This window comes from Lepus europaeus, chromosome 18 (genome assembly GCF_033115175.1).
Source record: "Lepus europaeus isolate LE1 chromosome 18, mLepTim1.pri, whole genome shotgun sequence".
Taxonomy (NCBI): domain Eukaryota; kingdom Metazoa; phylum Chordata; class Mammalia; order Lagomorpha; family Leporidae; genus Lepus; species Lepus europaeus.
The window spans coordinates 43,867,229-43,889,249 of record NC_084844.1 but is presented as its reverse complement, the minus strand read 5'-3'; the positions used below and the strand labels follow the sequence as shown (position 1 = coordinate 43,889,249).

The 22,021-nt window shown below is 43.9% G+C and overlaps 1 protein-coding gene across 5 annotated transcripts in view; it reads left to right on the top strand.

Annotated features, from left to right (window-relative positions):
- Nucleotides 1-22,021, top strand: part of FAM222B (family with sequence similarity 222 member B) — a 98,764-nt gene that overhangs the window by 12,906 nt on the left and 63,837 nt on the right. The window contains exon 1 of one of the 5 annotated variants that reach the window (XM_062216692.1): nucleotides 20,334-20,529. The exons of the other annotated variants lie outside the window; for them this stretch is intronic. The gene's annotated coding sequence lies outside the window, so the exon portion shown is untranslated. Of the gene's footprint in view, nucleotides 1-20,333; nucleotides 20,530-22,021 lie in introns of those variants that run through there. 5 annotated transcript variants of the gene reach the window in all.

Here is a 22,021-nt window from a genome sequence, read left to right as displayed (position 1 = left end):
AAAATGTATTAACAGGAAGCTTGATCAGAGATGAAGAAGAAACTGGGACTTGAACCAGACAATGTGGTATGGGATGCATTTGTTTATTTGAAGGCAGAGGTACAGGGAGGGACAGAGAGAGAGATCAGTCTTCTATTCTTTGGTAATTCGTCAAATGGCTGCAATGGCCAGGGCTGTGCCAGGCCAAAGCCAGGAGCCTGGCTTTTTTTTTTTTTTTTTTTTTTTTAAGATTGATTTATTTATTTGAAAGTTGGAGTTTCACAGAGAGAGAAGGAGGGGCAGAGAGAGAGAGAGAGAAAGAGGAAGAAAGGTCTTCCATCTGCTGGTTTATTTCCCAATTGGCCGCAACAGCTGGAGCTGCGCCGATCTGAAGCCAAGAGCCAGGAGCTTCTTTCGGGTCTCCCACGCGGGTGCAGGGGCCCAAGGACTTGGGCCATCTACTGCTTTCCCAGGCCATAGGAGAGAGCTGGATTGGAATTGGAGCAGCCAGGACTTGAACTAGCGCCCATATGGAATGCCAGCAGTGCAGGTGGCAGCTTTACCCTCTATGCCACAGCACTGGCCCTGGATTTTTTTTTTTCCCTCTCTTTTTTTTTTTTTTTGACAGGCAGAGTGGACAGTGAGAGAGAGAGACAGAGAGAAAGGTCTTCCTTTTGCCGTTGGTTCACCCTCCAATGGCCGCTGTGGCTGGCATGCTGCAGCCCGCGCACCGCGCTGATACGAAGGCAGGAGCCAGGTGCTTCTCCTGGTCTCCCATGCAGGTGCAGGGCCCAAGCACTTGGGCCATCCTCCACTGCCTTCCCGGGCCATAGCAGAGAGCTGGCCTGGAAGAGGGGCAACCAGGACAGAATCCCGCGCCCTGACCGCGACTGGAACCCGGTGTGCCAGCGCCGCAAGGTGGAGGATTAGCCTATTGAGTTGCGGCGCGGGCCTGGATTTTTTTATAAAGATTTGTATATTTGTTTGAAAGAGTTACAGAGAGAGGGAGAGAGCGAGCTCATCCATCCATTGATTCACTCCCCCAAATGGCATCAGCAGCCCAGACTGGGCCAGGTGGAGGCCACGAGCCAGGTTCTTCTTCCAGGTCTCCCACATGGGTGCAGGGGCCCAAACACTTGGCCCATCTTCTGCTGCTTTTCCCAGGCCATTAGCAGGGAGCTGAATTGGAAGTGGAGCAGCTGGGATAGGAACCAGTATCCATGTGGGATGCCATCATCACAGGTGGTGGCTTTATCCCCATGCCATAATGCTAGCCCCCATAAGCCTGGAATTCTATCTGAGTCTCCAGATGTAGGTGACAGGGCCCAAGTACTTGCGCCATCTTCTTTCAAGTGCTTTGGAGCTGGATTGGAAGTGGGACTTGAACCAAACTGGCACCATCTATATGGGATGCCAGCATGGCAGGCAGCCGCTTAATCTTATCTTGTACCATAACACTGTCCTCTACAACAGGGTGTTTTTAACCTAGTGATATCAAGTTTGTTCAGAACTAGGTTTGGAAACTCATGCTACCTAATTCTGTTGTTTTCTGCATCATTTTCTTTCTCTAGTTTATTAAAAACACTGTAATAAATATACTTTATTAAATGATATATATATGTGTATATATATATTTATGTTGTTGCTTTTTGGAAAGACAGTTTGGTATTATTTAGATGCTTTTTTTTTTAAGTAGTTCATGACTTTGAAATGAAAGCAGATACATGTTTTATAAAAGAAAGGAATATGAGGACTGGCATTGTGGCATAACAGGTTAAGCTCTTACCTGCAAACCCAGCATCCCACTTGGGTGCCAGTTCAAGTCTTGGGTGTTCCACTTATGATCTGGTTCCTTGCTAATGCACCTGGGAAAGCAATGGAAGATGACTTGGGCCCCTGCCACCCATATGGGAGACTCAGATGGAGTTCCAGGCTCCTGGCTTTGACCTGGCCATTGCTGCCATTGGGGAGTGAATCAGCAGATGAAAGACCACTCTATGTAACTCTGCCTTTTAAATAAATAAAATAGATCTTAAAAAGGAACATGCAGGGTGTCTAAAGTTTGTAGATTTTAGCTAAGCATTTTTAATATTGATATTAAACAATGTCTGGCTTTGAGTGGAAAGCCAAATATCAGGAAACATAAATATCCCTAGTTCTTTTCTTGGGTGAAGGCTGAATTCCCCATAGTTTTCATTTAGTCCCAATTCCATGAGGATTTAATGTTTAAAAAAAAAAAAAGAAAACCATAGATTAAAAAAATTTAACACTTGGGCTGGTGCTGTGGCTTAGCGGGTATATAGCTACCACCTGCAGTGCCAGCATCCCATTTGGGCGCTGGTTCAAGTCCTAGCTGCTCCACTTCGATCTAGCTGTCTGCTGTGGCCTGGGAAAGCAATAGAAGATGGCCCAAGTCCTTGGGCCCCTGCACCCACGTCGGGGACCGGGAGGAAGCTCCAAGCTCCTGGCTTTGGATTGGCACAGCTCCAGCTGTTGCTTTTCTCTTTTGGGGAGGAAACCAGCAGATGGAAGACCTCTCTCTCTGCTTCTCCTTCTCTCTTTGTGTAACTCTTTCAAATAAATAAATCTTTAAAAAAATTTTAACTCTTTATTATGGAAACTTTCAAATATATGCAGAAGTAGATAAGACTATATAATGAACACCTATCATTCTGCTACAATAATTGTTGGAACCCATGCCAATCATGTTTTATTTAAGTATCCTTGGCCCACTAACCTATTCTAAATTTTTTGAATCAAATCCCAGACATCGTATAATTTCATGAATAAATATTTTAGTTTGTATCTCTAAAAGATAAGACTGAAAATAAACTCAAAGAATTAACAAACATTTCTTTCAAAAAATATTTATTTTATTTGAAAGGCAGAGTTAGAGTGAAAGGGAGAGGGGAGTGAGAGGTCTTCCATCAGCTGGTTCATTCCCTAGATCGCTAAATGGCCAGACCTGTGCCGATCTGAAGCCAGAAGCCAGGAGCTTCTTCTGGGTCTCCCACGTGAGTGCAGAGGTCCAAGGATTTGGGCCATCTTCCACTGCTTTCCCAGGCCATAGCAGAGAGCTGGATTGGAAGTGGAGCAGCTGGGACTGGCGCCCAAATGGGATGCTGACACTGCAGGCAGCAGCTTTACCCACTATGCCACAGCACTGACACCAGCAAACATTTCTTAATATCAGAGATTCAATTAGTTTTCACATTTCCCCAGTTATCTCATTTTTTGACTGAAACAGTATGCATACATCATAGTTTTTATGTCTACTATTTATCTTTTATTTTAAATTATTTTGTTTGTTTGAGAGGCATGGAGACAGAGAAACAGATAGCACCTATGTGCTGGCTCCCTCCCAAAATGCCAACATTGGCCTGGGCTTGACTGATACTAGTCCAGAACCCTAAGAACTAATGAGCTGGGAACCCAGTCCAAATCTCTCTATGGGTGGCACAAACCCATCACTCCTGCCTCCCAGGGTCTGTACTAGCAGGAAACTAGTATTAGGAACTAAAGCTAGAAACTGAACCCCGGCACTTCAGTGTGGGATATGGGTTTCTTTAGCACAACCATTAGGCTAAATCTACTCTTGCCAATTCTCTACTATTTGCTAGGTTTGCATGTTGCCAAATATGATACAAGTATGTTTCTTTACCCTAGTTTCTACTTCCTATCCTAGGACACTGTTCTGTACCCTAAGACATTTCTTCCACTTCAGTGCATGAAAAAGTTTTCAGGACTGAGATTTGTTTGTATGCCATACATCTCAGTTCTCCCAGGCATCGTTTAATGGACATATAGAGTGTTAGGATTGGAAACCTCCTTAAATATTTTGAAGTTACATGTTTTGGCTCCCAGGTGAGTGTAGATTTTTGGTTTTGGGAAGAGATTGGGGAACTTGGCTGTGATTTTTAGGCAACTGGAGTAGGTCCAATATTGATTAAAGAATTTCCCTCGTCTGGCATCCAGCCTTTTCTCTCTGCTACTTGTTTCTTCTGAGAGGCAATTTAAACTATTTATTAGTCTTTCTGGATTGTGTCTCTGTTTTGCTCTTATTTTTCTACAACCATTCAGCTTTTCCATAAGATCTCAAATTTATTTTCTTTTTCTTTCTTGTTTTAAAAGATTTATATATTTTATTTGAAAATCAGAGATACAGAAAGAGAGAGAGAGGAATCTTTCATCTGCTTTTTCTTTCTCCAAAATGGCCACATTGGCTGGGGCTGGGGCTGTGTCAGGCTAAAACCAGGAGCCAGAAACTTCTAGGTCTCTCATGTGGGTACAGGGGCCCAGGCACTTGGCCATATCTGCTGCTTTCCCAGGCACATTAACAGGGAGCTGAATTGGAAGTGGAGCAGCCAGGACTTAAACCAGGCCTATATGGGACGCTGGCATTGCAGGCAGTGCCACCTAATTTCTTTCTAGTCTTCTATTTATTTATTTATATTTATTTATTTTATTTTTTATTTTTGACTGGCAGAGTGGACAGTGAGAGAGAGAGAGACAGAGAGAAAGGTCTTCCTTTTTTTTGCTGTTGGTTCACCCTCCAATGGCCGCCGTGGCCGGCGCACCGTGCTGATCCGAAGCCAGGAGCCAGGTGCTTTCCTTGGTCTCCCATGGGGTGCAGGGCCCAAGCACTTGGGCCATCCTCCACTGCACTCCCGGGCCATAGCAGAGAGCTGGCCTGGAAGAGGGGCAGCCAGGACAGAATCTGGCACCCTGACCAGGACTAGAACCCAGTATGCCGGCGCTGCAAGGCGGAGGATTAGCCTGTTGAGCCACGGCGCTGGCTCTTTCTAGTCTTCTAATGTTATTCTTGGCTGGTGCTGTGGCTCAGTAGGCTAATCCTCTGCCTGCGGCTCCGGCACCCCAGGTTCTAGTCCCGGTCGGGGCGCCGGATTCTGTCCTGGTTGCCCCTCTTCCAGTCCAGTTCTCTGCTGTGGCCCGGGAGTGCAGTGGAGGATGGCACAAGTCCTTGGGCCCTGCACCTGCGTGGGAGACCAGGAGAAGCACCTGGCTCCTGGCTTTGGATCCGCGGAGTGCGCCGGCCGCGCGCAGCGTGCTGGTCACAGTTTCCATTGAGGGGTGAACCAACGGAAAAAAGGTAGACCTTTCTTCTCTCTCTCTCACTGTCCACTCTGCCTGTCAAAAGAAAAAAAAAATGTTATTCTTCCTCAATCTTTCTCTCAAAAGTTATCATATAGCTGCTGGCATCATGGCATATTAGGTTCAACTGCTGCCTGCAATGCCAGCATCCCATATTGGAACCCCAGTTTAGCCTGGTCCAGCCCTGGCCCTTGCAGCCATTTGGGGAGTACACCAGCGGATGGAAGAACTATTGTGCCCCACCCCCATCTCTCTGTGTGTCTCCCTCTGTCACACTGCTTGTCGGAAAAAAAAAAAAAAAAAAAAAAGCAGCAGCAGCAGCCTATCATTTGTGAAGATTATCTTTACTTCTTCCATACCTGTAGTTTACTGTATCCACTCTTATAACAAGCTTTTCTTTACTATGAATCCTTCCTTCATTTTGTTACATAACTGTGTGTGTGTGTCGTTCTCTTTTTTTAACTAATTCTCTTTTTATCTGAATCTCCTGTCCAAGATTTCTTTCCCCCAACTCTCTAGTCTCACTCTGCCTCCAAGTACTGTTACTTTTCTCTTCTGTTTTTAAAAGTATCTTTCTGTGCTCTTTTCATTTTGTCATAGCCAGTTTTTCTTCAATTATTGTAATTTTGTTTTGTCCCCACCACTCCACTAAAATTGCTGTGTTCAGTGACCTAATTGTCAAACTCAAATGATAGTTTTCAGTCCTTAGCTTATTTTACCTCTCTGCCTTTTTAAACTCTTATACTGTACACTCCTGATGTTTCTCTGAGCTCCTATTCCTTTGTTTCCTACGTAGTCTTAGTCTCTTTTCTCTCAGCAGTCCTTAATGTTGCTGTTCCCAAGGATTTTGTTTCTAGCTACCTCCTCCTTCTCCTTTCATGGTGAAAATAAAAAAAAGTGTATATATATAAAATTAGCCAGTTTGTGATCTCAATTTAGTTGGCAGTATCCAAAGCATCATAATCAAGAGTCAATGAAAAATATGTCTTCTCTCCATTAGACCCGATCAGGATGTTTATCTTAGTCTCCTCTTGTCAGAGTTTCTCCACTGCCTGATTGACCTGGTGATCATTGGCCTTGGCTGCTAAAATGAACATAAGTGTGTTGTTTTCTTCTGTCTTACTCTGGAGGATACTCTGAGGATATTTAGGCTCTCTGGAGCCACAGTGTCTTGGGATGCCAGAAGGTGAATGAGGTGTGAATTGTTTTTGATTTGGTTGTGTGTGGAGGGGGTGGGGGGGCTGTGGATGCCTTTCAGTACCACCTTCTTGGCCTTGAAAATCTTTGCCTTGACTTTTTTTTTTTTTTTTTTTTTTTAAGATTTATGTATTTATTTGAAAGGCAGAGTTACAGAGAGGCAGAGAGAGAGAGAGAAGTCTTCCATCCACTGGTTCATTCCCCAGATGGCCACAGCGGCCAGAGCTGGGCCAGTCCGGAGTCAGGAGCCAGAAGCTAGTAGCTTCTTCTGGGTTTTCCACGCTGATGCAGGAGCTCAAGCACTTGGACCATCTTTTACTGCTTTCCCAGTCCATAGCAGAGAGCTGGATCAGAAATGGAGCAGCCAGGACTCAAACCAGTGCCCATGTGGGATGTTGTTACTGCAGGCAGGCAACGGCTTTACTAGATATGTCATAGTGCCAGCCCCTTGGTTTTGGTTTTGTGAGGGGCAGGAGCTTCCTTCTTTACCTTAGCATCAAAAGCTTTTAAAAATTTGCAAGTGATATAGTTTTCTACACATACATACTTCCCCCATTTCACTTTATGTAACTTAGATCTCTCTTCCTCCAAAACATACCTGGACATTCCTTATATACTTCAGAAGTCAATATCTTCCCCACAGAATATAAACCTTCTAAATTTCCTTATTGAATGACATCATTAACTACACAGTTGCCTAAATCAAAAATTTGGATTTGACTTTGATTCCTTATTCTCCCTTAGCCTTACCTGTGATCCCCAGGTCCTTTTGTTTTGTTTTGTTTTTTAAAGAATTATTTATTTATTTGAAAGAGTTGCAGGGAATTATTTTGTCTAGTTCACACCCCATATGGCTGCAGTGGCCAGCGCTAGGCCAGATTGGAACCAGGAGCTTCATGCGGGTATCCCACATGGGTGGGCCATCCTCTGCTACTTCTCCCAGGACATTAGAAGGGAGCTAGACTGCAAGTGGAAAAACTGAGACATGAACTGGTACCCATAGGGGATGCCTGCATTGCAGGCAGTGGGCTTTACCTACTGTGCCATAACTCGGGTTCCCCCACATTCTTACCTTCAAGATCTCCTAAATCTGCCTTCGGAATTACAACAATATGGCCAATGTCTTGGATTGAATCATTTTCATTTCTTGTTTTAAGAAAATATTTATTCATTTTTTATTTTATTTGAAAGGCAGGAGTGAGTCGGGGGAGAGACAGAGAGAGAGAGAGAGGGAGAAATAGACATTTTCCATCTGCTTGATTCATGCCTTAATGCCTTAATGCAATGGTTGGTGCTGGACCAGATCAAAGCCAGGAGCCTGGAACTCAATCTGAGTCTCTCATGTGGGTGGCAGGGAACCAGGTACTTGAGCCATTACCTAGTGCCTCCCAGGGTGTGCCTTAGCAGGAAACTGGAATTGGCATTGGAGCTGTGTGAAAATGAATTGCGGGGAGGGGCCAGCGCCATGGCTCACTTGGTTAATCCTCTGCCTGTGGTGCCGGGCTCTAGTCCCGGTTGCTCCTCTTCCAGTCCAGCTCTCTGCTGTGGCCCAGGAAGGCAGTGGAGGATGGCCCAAGTCATTGGGCCCCTGCACCCACATGGGAGACCAGGAGGAAGCACCTGGCTCCTGGCTTGGAATCGGCATTGCTCCAGCCATAGCGGCCATTTGGGGGGTGAACCAACAGAAGGAAGACCTTTCTCTTTGTCTCTCTCACTATCTAACTCTGTCAAATAAAAAGAAAGGAAAGAAAATGAATTGTGGGGGAAAGGTCAAGACTGGAGACAAGAAGACTACTTTTAGGACTATTGCAATAATTCAGATGAAAGTTGATTTGATGATAACTTGTACTGGAGTGATGGTAGAAGGGCTGTGGAGAGGTGAAAACAGATTTGGTGTCTTTTAATGAAGTTGACAAGGCTTGCTTAGGTATTGTCACAGAAGGGGGAAGTGAGGCAAAGAAGAATCATGGATAACTTCCAGAATTACTGGCTACAGCAAGTAGGCTAAATGAATGAATTATTGAGAGGGTTTGGAATGGTAGAACATATTTATCAAGAATTCTGTTTAGGTCATGCCAATCTTGAGATTATTGAAACGGAGATACAAAATAGGTGGTTGGGGCCGGCGCCGCGGCTCACTAGGCTAATCCTCCGGCTGTGGCACTGGCACACCGGGTTCTAGTCCCGGTCGGGGCGCCAGATTCTGTCCCGGTTGCCCCTCTCCAGTCCAGCTCTCTGCTGTGGCCCGGGAGTGCAGTGGAGGATGGCCCAAGTTCTTGGGCCCTGTACCCCATGGGAGACCAGGAGAAGCACCTGGCTCCTGGCTTCAGATCAGCGCGGTGCGCCGGCCACAGCGCGCTGGCCGCGGCAGCCATTGGAAGGTGAACCAATGGCAAAGGAAGACCTTTCTCTTTGTCTCTCTCTCTCTCTCTCTCTCTCTCTCACTGTCCACTCTGCCTGTCAAAAAAACAAAAAACAAAACAAAACAAAAAGATAGGTGGTTGGGTAGAAAAGGCTTGCATCCTGGGCAAAGTCTGAGTTGGAATTGTGGACTTGAAAGTCATCAAATATAGATGGAATTTGAAGTTGTGGAATTTAATTATGAGGTTATCTAGGGATGGTTTGTATCTAGAGAGGAGAGGTCTCAGTAAGACAGAACAGCCAGTGAGGCAGATGGAAAACCCAAAAACTAATATTATAGAAGCCAAGTAACTAGGGGTCAGTATAGTGGGTAAAGCTGCTGCCTGCAATGCTGGCACCCTATATGGGCACCAATTCAAGTCCAGGCTGCTCCCTGCTAATGTGCGTTGAAAAGCAGAAGATGGCCCAAGCTCTTGGGCCCCTGCACCCGTGTGGGAGACCTGGCTCCTGGCTTCGGATCAGTGCAACTCTAACCGTTGCTGCCATTTGGGGAGTGAACCAGTGGATGGAAGACCCCCTCCCCCCCTCTGTATCTCTGACTTTCAAGTAAAATAAATCTTAAAAAAAAAAAAAAAAAAGAAGAAGAAATGGAGCAGCTGGCACTCAAACTGGCGCCCATATTGGATGCTGGTTCACGGTTAGCGGCTTTACCCACTGTGTTACAGTGCTGGCCCCTGGAAAGGCTTATTTTGCTCAAGGTTGTGAAGGTTCAAGTCCAAGATCTTGTGATCCCATTTATTTGGCCGCTGATAAGGGTGGCAGTTGCAGACTGTGAACCTTGAGCAGAGAAAGTCATACGGTGAGCCAGGAAGCAACGTGAGGCCAGACTCCACTTTATAACCAACTCTGTCTTCAGACTTAGCTTTTGTGGGGATGCTCAGATGACCTAAAGACATCCACTGGGCTCACCTCCTACATGCTATAGATTCTGTTTCCACCCTTTTCGTATCATTAACTTATGGCTTTAGGGTTTAAAATATCTGCATGAATTTGGGAACCAAATATATTTATTTATTTAGTGTTTATTTCTCCACTTTTTAAAAAAATATTTATTCGAAAGGCAGAGTTACAGAGAGGCAGTGGCAGAGAGAGAGGGGAGAGAGAGAGAGAGAAAGAAAGTCTTCCATCTGCTGATTCACTTCCCCAAATGGCTGCTATGGCTGGAGCTGGGCTGATACAAAGGCAGGAGGTTCTTCTGGGTCTCCCACTTGTGTGCAGGGGCCCAAGGACTTAGACCATCTTCTACTGCTTTCCCAAGCAACAGCAGATAGCTAGCTGGATTAGAAGAGGAGCAGCCAGAACTAGAACCAGCGCCCATATGGGATGCCAGTGCCACAGGCAAAACGTTAACCTACTGTGCCACAGCACCAGCCCCATCTCTTTCACTTTTTAAAACAGTTTATTTTCATCTACTTGAAAGGCATAGTGATAGAGAGAGGAGAAAGAGGAAAAGAAATATCTTTCATCTGCTGATTCACTTCCAAATGCTTACATCAGCCAGGACTGAGCCAGGCTGCAGCCAGGAATCCAGAACTCAGTCCGGGTCAGGAGTCAAATCTTGTTCAAACCATATCATTGATTATATATTTTTCTTGTAGTGCTGTCATCTTTTAATGTTTTTATACCATTATTTTAAGTGGATCCTTGTTCTCTAAACATCTGCTTTAACTGATATTATGAGCAATACAAGTGACTAAAGAGAGAATGGTGGTGTTGTTAAGGGTTGGGTCTCTGGCCTTGGAAAAGCAGACTGGCTTGACCTTGGCCTTGTGGTGCATCAGATTTCTCAGCTGTCAGATGAAGATAACAGGACCAGTTTAGCTCAGTGGGTGGTTGTGAGGTATGACTACTAATGAAAATAATTGTAAAGCACTTTTTCCAGTTAAAGTGTGATACAGATGCTAAATAATAGTTCTTTATTGGGATGTTGTGAAAATTAGCAACAAGCTGTCTGTTAGAGGCCTTAAGTTCCTTCTGAGAAAGGTGATATATTTTTGTGAATACTATTTAAGGGAAAAATAGCTTCAAATTTAGGAAAAGATATTGCTACCATGATTTCTGGAAATTAAATATTATGGAATCATCATGAAATAACTTTTTTTTAAATTTTAATTTTAATTAATTAATTTATTTTTTTGACAGGCAGAGTGGACAGTGAGAGAGAGAGACAGAGAGAAAGGTCTTCCTTTTTGCTGTTGGTTCACCGAGCTGATCCAGAGCCAGGAGCCAGGTGCTTCTGCTGGTCTCCCATGCGAGTGCAGGGCCCAAGGACCTGGGCCATCCTCCACTGCCTTCCCGGGCCACAGCAGAGAGCTGGCCTAGAAGAGGGGCAACCGGGACAGAATCCGGTGCCCTGACCAGGACTAGAACCCGGTGTGCTGGTGCTGCAGGTGGAGGATTAGCCTATTGAGCCGCAGCGCTGGCCTAAATGAAATAACTTTTTATTGAAGAGAGATTTCTCCCCGAAGATTTTTTAGAGGATTCATATTACAGGAGTTTTATCTTTTTGACTTTAGAATGCTGAATGTTTAAAGGACTGGAGTGATTTATTTATAATTAAAGCATCACAGCTGATCAATAGAACCACTCACAAAAACATTGAAAAAAGCATTTTAATTTATTGTAGGCAACACCATAGAGACACTTTAATGCAAGGTTAGGTGATGGTTTCAGTTTGGCTTTGAAGAGGGACATTGTGCCATTTTAGGCACAACTAATACTCTTTCTTTCACACCTGAGTCTAAATATAGTCAGTGGCATGATTACCTATAATGTAGTTAAAAACTCTTGAAATTTGAATCTGTTTAACAGAATTTTTCTCAGCCTCTGAAGTGACATGAACAATAAAGAAAAAGTAGGATGTGGTCTAAAACTGATGAGGGAAAACTGAAGTGGTTGAGTGATAGTCTGTTGGTGTGCTCAGAACTTTGCTGACAATTCAGTTGGGATCTTGTGTATTGTTTTCAGAACAGGGATCTGTGTATTGCTAATTTTAGAACAAAGTGACATGAAGATAATAGCTTTACTTAGGTTGGAATTGAATCATTTTTCTGGAATTTGAGTTCTCCCAGAATCCATTACCTCTTTTTATCAAGGACAAGTACAAGGCTTAGTTTTCTTTTCCTTTTTGATGGGAAAACTACTTGCTTTTGCTGTACCCAACCATTATTTGCTTTTCTTTTATATTTGGTGACTGAAAAAGGGGTTTCCACAGCAAATACATTTGAGTAAGTTTATTTTCTCTCCCTCCTTCCCTTCCTCTCTTCCTTCCTTCTTTTTTATTTTTTTTTCATTTCTTTGTTTTTAGAAGCAGAAAGAAGAAAGACTGATGAAAGATATCTCCATCTGTTCATTTATTCACTCCCCAAATGTCTGCAATAGGACGGGGCTTAGCCAAAGCTGAGAGATGGGAACTCAATCTGGGGTCTCCCTTGTGGGTGACAGGGAGCCAAGAATTTGAGCCACCATCTGCTGCCTCCCAGGGTGCCCATTATCAGGAAGCTGGAATTAAGAGTGTAGCTGAGGCGGGTGCTGTGATGTAGCAGGTAAAAGTTGCTGCCTGCAGTGCTGGTATCCCATAGGGGTACCAGTTTGGGTTCCAGCTACTCCACTTCGATCCAGCTCTCTGCTATGGCCTGGGAAAGCAGTAGAAGATGGCCCAAGTCCTTGGATCCCTGCACTTGTGTGGGAGACCTAGAAGAAGCTCCTGATTCCTGGCTTCGGATTGACACAGCTCTGGGTGTTGCGGCCATTTGGGGAGTGAACCAGTAGAAGGAAGACCTCTCTCTCTGCCTCTGTGTAACTCTGCCTTTCAAATAAATAAATAAACCTTAAAAAAAAAAAAAAAAAAGTCTAGCTGAGACTTGAACACAAGCAATCTGATATGGGATGAAGGTGTTCCCAGCTGTATCTTTTTTTTCCCTTCAATATTTATTTATTTGAGAGCCATACAGAAGAGAGCCAGATCTTCCATCTACTAGTTCATTCCACAAATGGATGCAACATACAGGTCTGGGTCAAGCCTGAGCCAGGAATCAGGAACTCTATTGTGGATTACCACATGGGTAATTGAGGCCCAAATACTTGGGCCATCTTCTACTGCCCCCACTCCCAAATTGTGTCTTAACCCCTGTGCCAGAGATGCCTGCCGCAAAGCTTACCTTTTTTTTTTTTTTTTTTTTTTTTTAAGAATCTATGGGGGCGGGCTGTGGCACAGCAGATTAAAGCCCCAGCTTGCAGTGTCAGCATCCCATATGGGCACTGGTTTGAGTCCTGGCTGCTCCACTTTTGATCCAGCTCTCTGCTATGGCCTGAGAAAGCAGTAGAAGATGACCCAAGTACTTGGGCCCCTGCACCTGTGTGGGAGACCCTAAAGAAGTTCCTGGCTCCTGGCTTCAGACCATCTCAGCTCTGGCCGTTGCAGTCACCTGGGGAGTGAACCAGCGGATGGAATAACTCTCTTTCTCTGGCTCTACCTCCTTCTGTAACTCTTTCAAATAAATAAAGTAAATCTTTTAAAAAATAATCTTTATTTTGTTTGAAAGTCTGAATTACAGAGTGAGATATATAGAGAAAAAGTGCTTCCACCCTCTGGTTCACTCCCCAGATGGCTGCAACAGGGAGTGCCGAGCCAGGCTGAAGCCACGAGCTTCATCTGAGTCTTCCATGTGAGTGGCATGGAAGTTGGGCCATTTTCTGCTGCTTTTTCCAGCCATTAGCATGGAGCTGGATCAGAAGTGGATCATCTGGGAAATGAACCGGCACCCATATGTGGTGCTGGCGTCCCAGGCGGCAGCTTTACCTGCTGTGCTATAGCACCGGCCCCAAACTTACATTCTTAAAAGGCTTTTTTCCCTCTATTTCTGTGGCAGGGGCCCAGAAATTGAACCATTACCTCCTACAACCCAGGAAATGCACTTTAGTCGGAAGCTAGAATTGTGTTTGGAGCCAGTACCCAAACCCAGGCACTCTGATATGGGATGCAGTGTCCCAAGTACATCTTAACATCAAGCCAAATGCCCATCCTTTATATTTTGGTTTTAGTTTCTTTAAATTTGATTTGTACTTTGTTTGTACCCGTTCTGTTTAATAGTACTTCCCAGAGTATTTCACAAAGCTTCTATCCTAAATAATTCTAGGATTGTATAATGTGAGGCATCCTTATCTTTATTTTGTCTTTGTTTTTTTAATTCAGACTAGCCAAGGTGTTTCTCTGGAAGCTTGCATTTTGGCAGTACTGTCATGTTAGAATGCCTTTAGGACTGTATGGAAAAAGGCTTTTCATCACTATGGAATACAGTATATGTAATTTTTGACCATATACATTTCTTCTGTAACTTACTGGTTCATGTCTTATATGATCTTCCCCTTTGACTCTGTGTTTTTCTCATTGACTTATAGACAGTGGTCATCTGTTGTTTTTCATAAATGTTGCAAATATTCTTTAAGGCTATGAATACAAGTAAGAAGGCAGGCTGTTGCCTTAAATGCTAATCCAAGATGGTGTTTGGTTAAATTGTAAATTGTTTCCTTGGTTGTTTGAGCAAGGGTAAGCTTTTGTCTCTCTCCTTCCAGAGATGCATAGAAAAGCTCCTTCTGTCTGAAATAAAGTGTTGGCTCTGTGTTGGTTATAATTTGCTTTTCTGGCTGGCACAGCCTTTTTTTGTTTTCTGTCTTCTGACAGATTATAGAATTGTGGGGAAACAGCGTCCAGGGCTTTTTCAGGAACCGTGCCATTTTATCTACAGGAGAAGCCATTGGCTTTGGCACTGGAAGAGAATTGGCTCTGCATTTAAAGATGCCAAATCATGCTTGATTCACAAGTTTGCTTTCTCATTTTTGTCTATGTGTGTGAAACTTGTTCAGAATGTTGGCTTTTTTACTTTTTCTGCCATGTGCTACCCCATCAGTATGAGAAATTAACACTTGTCCTGTCTCTCTACCTTAAGACACTCAACCCAAACATCCCAGACCATAGCAAAGACACAGCAGTCATTATGAGAATTAAGGGAAAATATATCACCCATGTGTTTTCCTTTGGTGCCCTTATGGTGACTTTGAGCTTTAATTCTGGTTTATCATTATTGATTAAAGGCTTTTCTGAAGACTCTTATTTAGGTATGGAAATGATTTGCCAACCAAGATGACTCTGAACAGAGGTTTTTCAAAGATATCAGTGAAACCTATCAGAGTACTCCATTTCCTAACTTGGGAAACTTAATTTGTATAAGACAGTGTATTTAAGAATTCTACTTACTGATTTCCCACTCTGCAGTGGAATCTAATGTAATTCATCCTGATTTTTTTTTTTTCCTTTTTTCCTTTTTTTTTTTTTGACAGGCAGAGTGGACAGTGAGAGAGAGAGAGAGACAGTGAGAAAAGTCTTCCTTTTTGCCATTGGTTCACCCTCCAATGGCCGCTGCGGGCGGTGCATCTCGCTGATCCAAAGCCAGGAGCCAGGTACTTCTCCTGGTCTCCCATGCAGGTGCAGGGCCCAAGCACTTGGGCCATCCTCCACTGCCTTCCCAGGCCATAGCAGAGAGCTGGCCTGGAAGAGGGGCAACCGGGATAGAATCCAGCGCCCCAACTGGGACTAGAACCCGGTGTGCCGGTGCCGCAAGGCAGAGGATTAGCCTGTTAAACCATGGCGCCGGCCCATCCTGATTTCAAATGAGAATTTTTTACTGTTTGAGCAGTCTTAACTTCCTTTGTATTTGCTACTTTCGTACCTTTAAAACTTTTACAGTTGATTTTGAAATCTAGCCAAGTAGTTACTTTAGCAATTCTTCCTCAACAAATAATGCCTGTATGTTCTGTAGATAACAGTTTAAAGATACCTCCTACATATACTTTCTTTGAATTTAGATCAAGGCGAGGAAGATTGTTAATAGAATAAACCAGTTTGGATAGACTGTTTACTGTGAATTATTATGTGGATACATGTTTTCCTCTATCTACCAAAAATATTTCTCCTAATGTTCTGCTCCCAGCCTGCAGTCTCCCTGGGTTTTGGCTCTCTTATACATCCTGTTATTGATCAATGGGTAGATAGATATATTTATTTGAAAGGCAGAGAAGGGAAGGGACAGAGACAAAGAGATCTTTTTTGTTTTTAAAGATTTATTTATTTGTAAGAGTTAAACAGAGAGGAAGAGAGAGAGAGAATCTTCCATCCACTGGTTCACTCCCCAGATGGGCACAATGGCTGGGGTTTGGCAAGGCCGAAGCCAGGAATCAGGAGCTTCTTCCAGATTTTCCATATGGGTACAGGGGCTCACACACTTGAGCCATCTTTCACTACTTTCCTAGGCGCATTGGCATGGAAGTGTATTGCAAGTGGAATAGTCTAGATGTGAACTGGCATTCTGATATGGAAAGCAGATGTTACAACCTGCCATGCCACATTGCCCACCCCTGCAGCTCTGCTCTAGTTTGCTTTTATTTTATTTTTTTTTTTTAGCTGTATATTTCCCCTAATTTAAGTACCTTAAAGACAAGGACTGTATCTTATCATTTAAAAAAAATTCATTTATCCATTGGAAAGTCAGAGTTACACAGAGAAAAGGAGAGACAGAGAGAGGTTCTATTGGCTGGCTCACTCCCCAGACGGCTACAATGGCCAGGGCTGGGTCACACCAAAGCCAGAGCTAGGTGCTTCATCTGAGTCTCCCATGTGGGTGGCAGGGGCCCAAACACTTCAGCCATATTCCATTACTTCCTCAGGCCACTAGCAGGGAGCTGGATTGAAAGTGGAGCTGCTGGGGTATCCATGCTGTGGTGCAATTGGTTGAGCCATGGCCTGTAACACTGGCATCCCCTGTGGGTGCCAGTTTGAGTCCCAGCTCCTCCACTTCCAATCCAAATCCCTGCCGATGTGCCTGGGAAAGTGTTGGATGATGCCACTGCACCCATATGGGAGGCCCGGAAGAAGCCCCTGGCTTCTGGCTTTGACCTGGCTCAGCCCCAGCCTTTGAGGCCAATTGGAGAGTGAACTAGCAGATGGAAGACCTCTTTATCTGTCTCTCCTTCATTCTCTCTTTAAGTCTGCCTTTCTAATAAATAAATAATTAAATTGAAAGAGAGAGAAATGGAATAGCTGGGACATGAACTGGCACCCAAATGCGATGCTGACGTTGTAGGCGGTGTGGCTTTACCCACTGTGCCACAACACTAGCCCCTTAGTCATCTTTTTCTCTCTCTAGTCCAGTAGAGTTTCTGGCATATATAAACATAGTATGGGGTAATATGAGTAAATGAGTGAATAAAATGAAATTCCAAAGATACACAATGAATTTTATAATTCCCTCTAGTGTCTGAAATACAGTATGCAGCCAGTTTAAGAAAAAATACCTATCTTCCAACTGTTAAAGAATATCTTGCTACATTGAAACAACAGTGTAAGGCATTGGCTTTCTTTTCTTTTTTTTTAAACAGTCACACTTGTTTCAGATCTGCTGTCTCTTTAAGTCTAGTGAACAATAAAATTACTTTTAAAAAGTCTCTGTGCTCTGTCATGGGTTTTGAATTTTATAAATGTCATGTAGCCTGCAGATCTGTTGGGAAAGTGCTTTAATGTTCAGCTTCTTATTCACTTTAGATCTTTGTTACTGTATTTGTTACTCATTTCTGCTGAAAATTATATTTCAATTGGAGTAGATTGTCAAAGTCACTTTTTTTGTTTTATTGCTAGTTATACATGCCATTTGGAATATTTGCAAAATAGTGCGCTCATCAAATAATGAGGTACAAACTGTGATCAGACAAGATAGATTTTACGGGGCCGGCACCATGGCTTAACAGGCTAATCCTCCAACTTGCAGCGCCGGCACACCGGGTTCTAGTCCCGGTTGGGGTGCCGGATTCTATCCCAGTTGCCCCTCTTCCAGGCCAGCTCTCTGCTATGGCCTGGGAAGGCAGTGGAGGATGGCCCAAGTGCTTGGGCCCTGCACCTGCATGGGAGACCAGGAGAAGCACCTGGCTCCTGGCTTCAGATCAGCGAGATGCGCTGGCCATGGCGGCCATTGGAGGGTGAACCAACGGCAAAAGGGAAAACCTTTCTGTCTCTCTCTCTCTCACTATCCACTCTGCCTGTCAAAAACAACAACAACAAACCTAAATCTGGGCCTCCCAAGCTGGATGCCAGGGATCCAAGTGCTTGAGCCATCACCTGCTGCCTCCTAAGGTATGCATTACCAGGAAACTAGAATGAAGAGTGGATCCAGGATTTAAACTTGGGCACTATGAGATGGAATTTGGGCATTCTAAGGAATGTCTTAATTGCTATCCCAAATGCCTGCTCCTTAATTTTTATTTATTTATTTATTTTTTTGATAAGAGTAAGGCAGGGGCCGGCACCGTGTTTTACTTGGTTAATCCTCCACCTATGGCGCTGGTATCCCATGTGGGCACCAGGTTCTCGTCCCAGTTGCTCCTCTCCCAGTCCAGCTCTCTGCTGTGGCCTGGGAGGCCAGTGGAGGATGGCCCAGGTGCTTGGGCCCCTGCACCCGTGTGGGAGACCAGGAGAAGCACCTGGCTCCTGGCTTCAGATCAGCGTAACTCCAGCCATGGTGGCCATTTTGGGGGTGAACCAATGGAAGAAAGACCTTTCTCTCTGTCTCTCTCTCTCACACTCTCTGTAAAAAAAAGTAATATATATATATATACATATATATATATATAAAAGTAAGTTAAGGCAGATATAAAAATTGACAACTCTTATCCTCCTTTTAATGGCAACATTGTTGACAGATTGGTGTGTATATATACTTGCAGGTATTTTCTTGGAGATATCTGTCTATATATATCTCCATATTCATAAGTGCTATGTGAGAGGCTGGTGTTTGGCCTAATGATAAAGGCACTGCTTGGGCCTGCATCCCAAATTGGAGTATTTGAACTTAGGTCTGGTTCCCCTCCTGAGACCAGCTTCACGCTAATGTGCATGAAGTTGGATCCCTGCTATTGACATGGACCTGGTTTAAGTTTCTGGTTCCTGGTTTTGGCTTGGCCCACCCCCTTCTGTTGTTGGCATTCAGGGAGTGAACTAGCAGATAGAAGATGTCCATCTTTCTCTGCCTTTCAAATGAATTTTTAAAAAATTAAAAATAGATGTGATTACTTTGTAATACAGTCTGCTAGAATCTAAAGTTTAAGAATTTTTTTGTTTTTATCTTTTCCTATGGAACCTAATAAAAGCTAGCCTCAGAGATATTATTGAAGTTCCTGTATAAATCTGCCTAAGCCAGTCTTTTAATTCACATTGGAAAAATGAGATGGCTTTAAAACCAATATGTCATGTGGTTCCTTTTCCATTTTCCAGAAAGGTGAGGTTATTTTATATGAAATGGCTTTGAGATCCACATAAGAGAGAGCTCCTATTTAGAATCTAGGTTTTTTTTTGTTTTTTTTTTTAATATATTAGTGCTTGGGATATTAAGCAGGGTTGAGGAGTATGATACAGATATTTAACATCCTGCAGCTGCAAGGACTCTGGACAACTAGGTAATAGCTTGTTGCCCTCCCTGACTCCAATGTTAATGGTTTTTCTTTTTTTTTAAATTTTTAACAGTTCAATATAGTTCATAGATAAAATTCTAAGAATGACATTTCCTTCCTCTCTACCTATTGGTTTCTCTTAAGAGTCCCATAAACTGCTCCAGCACTACACCTAAGGAAATGCACTAATCTGTAGCATATTCCATCCCAACAGCATTATGCCCCTAACATTGTTAGTAGTGATTGAAGAGTTGATACCATCTGCCAATTTCGCAGCAGCTTAACAGTTGCTGAGAGTTTTTTCTAATATTAGGTATTTGATTTGAACAAGACTTAGCTGTTTCCTTCCTAATTGTATTGAGATTTGCTAAGGGAGTGGTTATCTTGCGTTTAATTGTAGATGTGTCTGAAACAGATCCGAGCCAACTGTATGTTTTTTGGTATGTTTATTTTATACAGATGATGATGTATACCTCCCTTTCCCACCTCACCAACTTTTCGCATAGTTTCCCAGTACACCCCATCCTTTAATTTCTGCGTCACGGGAAACAGGAGTTTCCGACAGGGATGATTGATGTGTGCAGCTGATCTAATATGCAAACCTAAATCCGTCCATGGTTTCGACAGAATGCAATTGATTGCTCTGAGAAAAGGAGAGAGTCGGAGAGGCCTGGAGAGCACCTTTTTTACTGTCGGGTGGTCCCTGGTTGGCAATTGCTGTGGAAATCTGAGGCACAACCTGGGTGGAGGTCATTCCTAATATCCAGGCAGAGAGAGGGAGGGAGAGCTGGAGAGGGGGCACGGCGTCACCTGGCCCAGCTGCTGGATGGTTGGTTTCCAGCTTGGGGGGGGGGGGGCCACGAAGAGCTGGGGGCAGCGTTAACAAAGAGGAGCCGCGCCGGGGCCGGGGCCACGGGTAGCTGGCCTATCCCTGGCGGCTGACCTCCCAATGGGCCTCCCCAGTTGGCTGCTTGGCGAGTCGTTCCGCTGGCTCCCTGGCTCACCATTGGCTGCGCAGACAGGAGGGGGCTCGAGCAGAGCCGGGATGGAGTTGAGGGGGCGGGGCTGGCTTCCGGCGGTGGAGGGGAGCTAGCGGCAGCCTGCTGGGGGAGGGGGTGTCGGCGCACCGTGGAGTGCTGCGCTCGGTGAGCCTGGCACCCGGAGCAGCCGCCTCCCCCTCCCCCTGACAACACCGCTAGAAACCCCTTCTCATCCATTCTCCGGGGCGGGGACGAGCTGGGCTGAAGTGCCCCAAGCGGGCGGGGCGGAGCCTGGAGCCCCACCGAGCGCTGCGGAGCCAACCTCACCTCCTTTCCAGGGTGCAAGGTGTGTGTGTGTGTGTGCGTGCGCTTTTTGTAACGCAGTCCCGACTTCAACGACTTAACCTTGTAAGCAAAGGGGAAATAGAATGGAAAGTAGGATCTTCACATCTCATCAATTTATTTTTGATTATCTAATTCTACCCTTCTTCATTCTTTCCCTCCCTTCATCACCCCTGCTGCTGGGTAAGGAGATTCTGGACTCTTTTACCTTTTTTTTTCCCTGATGTGTTGATGTTGGTCGCGTAGTGAAATGCACAGAGGAGCCCTTTTTTGTGTGTCTGGCATCTAATGCAGTAAACCCGCAAAAAAAAAAAAAAAAAATCAAGCTAGGAGTGGGTTTTTGGAACTGTAGTGCGTTCGTGTCCGTTAAGGCTGTCTTCACCATTTTCCTCCTTGGAACTGCCTTAATCAGCAACAACAATCTGAAAAAGGAGGAGATTTTACTGGAAAGAGGGAGCAGTCCCCGTCAAATGGTGGTTAAAGGAGATCCTTATAGTTGTTAGCGATTAACTCTTCTAAAGTCTCTTCCCTGAGTGCATTGTCACTGGCTTTGTGTGGTAGCTAGCTAGAGCGGGCAAACTTACCTTGCTGTTACTGAAACTTAAGTCTTACCTGTTTCTCCATTGGTATATTTCTTATATTTGTAGGTTCTTGGAAGGATTAATTTGTGTTGTCAAAATCGAAAACCAAGCCCCCTCCCCTCAAAAATCAGATGAATTTTGATTTGTTTCTTTTTTTGAAGGTTCCCTTCTCTAAACTTTATGAATTTGGGTACTTTTAGCATTGCAATTTAAAATGATACCTATTTTGAGTTACTTTGCTTCTATAATTTATAAATGCCTTCTTTCTGAAGGAAAGAAGTCTCTTCTTCAGCTCAAATCAAGAACCTCTTTATGGGTTTTAAATTGAGAGGAAAGTTACCAGTTGAAGGTAGAAAGCCTGAAATTTATGTTAGAAACAAAGGAGATGTGTTTGCATGTTAGGTGGCAGTGTACCCTTATTTCAACTGGGCATTTTGAACCAAATTGTGTGATGTTGATTAGCAAAGCACTTCAGTGCCAGAAAGGATGAATATCAGTTTTTGTACAGCATTTTGGTAAGTATTAGAGTGATTCAGAGTTTATTTGTAGTAAAAGTTGTTCTAGCTGGTGTCTAGAAGACAGTGTTGATATGCTGGAGTTGTTGTACAGTTTGAGCTGGATTATTCGTTTTTGTTAGCATTGATTTATTGGATCTCTAGCTGAGTAATTTGGGTTGAAATCAAGTATTTGAAGACTAGGGATGGTGAACAGGAAATCATCTAACTTGCAGAAATTATTGAAATAAAGAAAACTGCTTATCTGTACTTAAATCTCAAGTAGTCTTGGAATAGAATTGTGCAAAAATTTAGTGGATTCACAGTAATCCTATGTTGGATTTTGTATATCTGAATTTAATACCCATTTGTCCCTGAAGGCTTCATGAATCATATTTAAATTGGAAGGGAAAGAGGATCC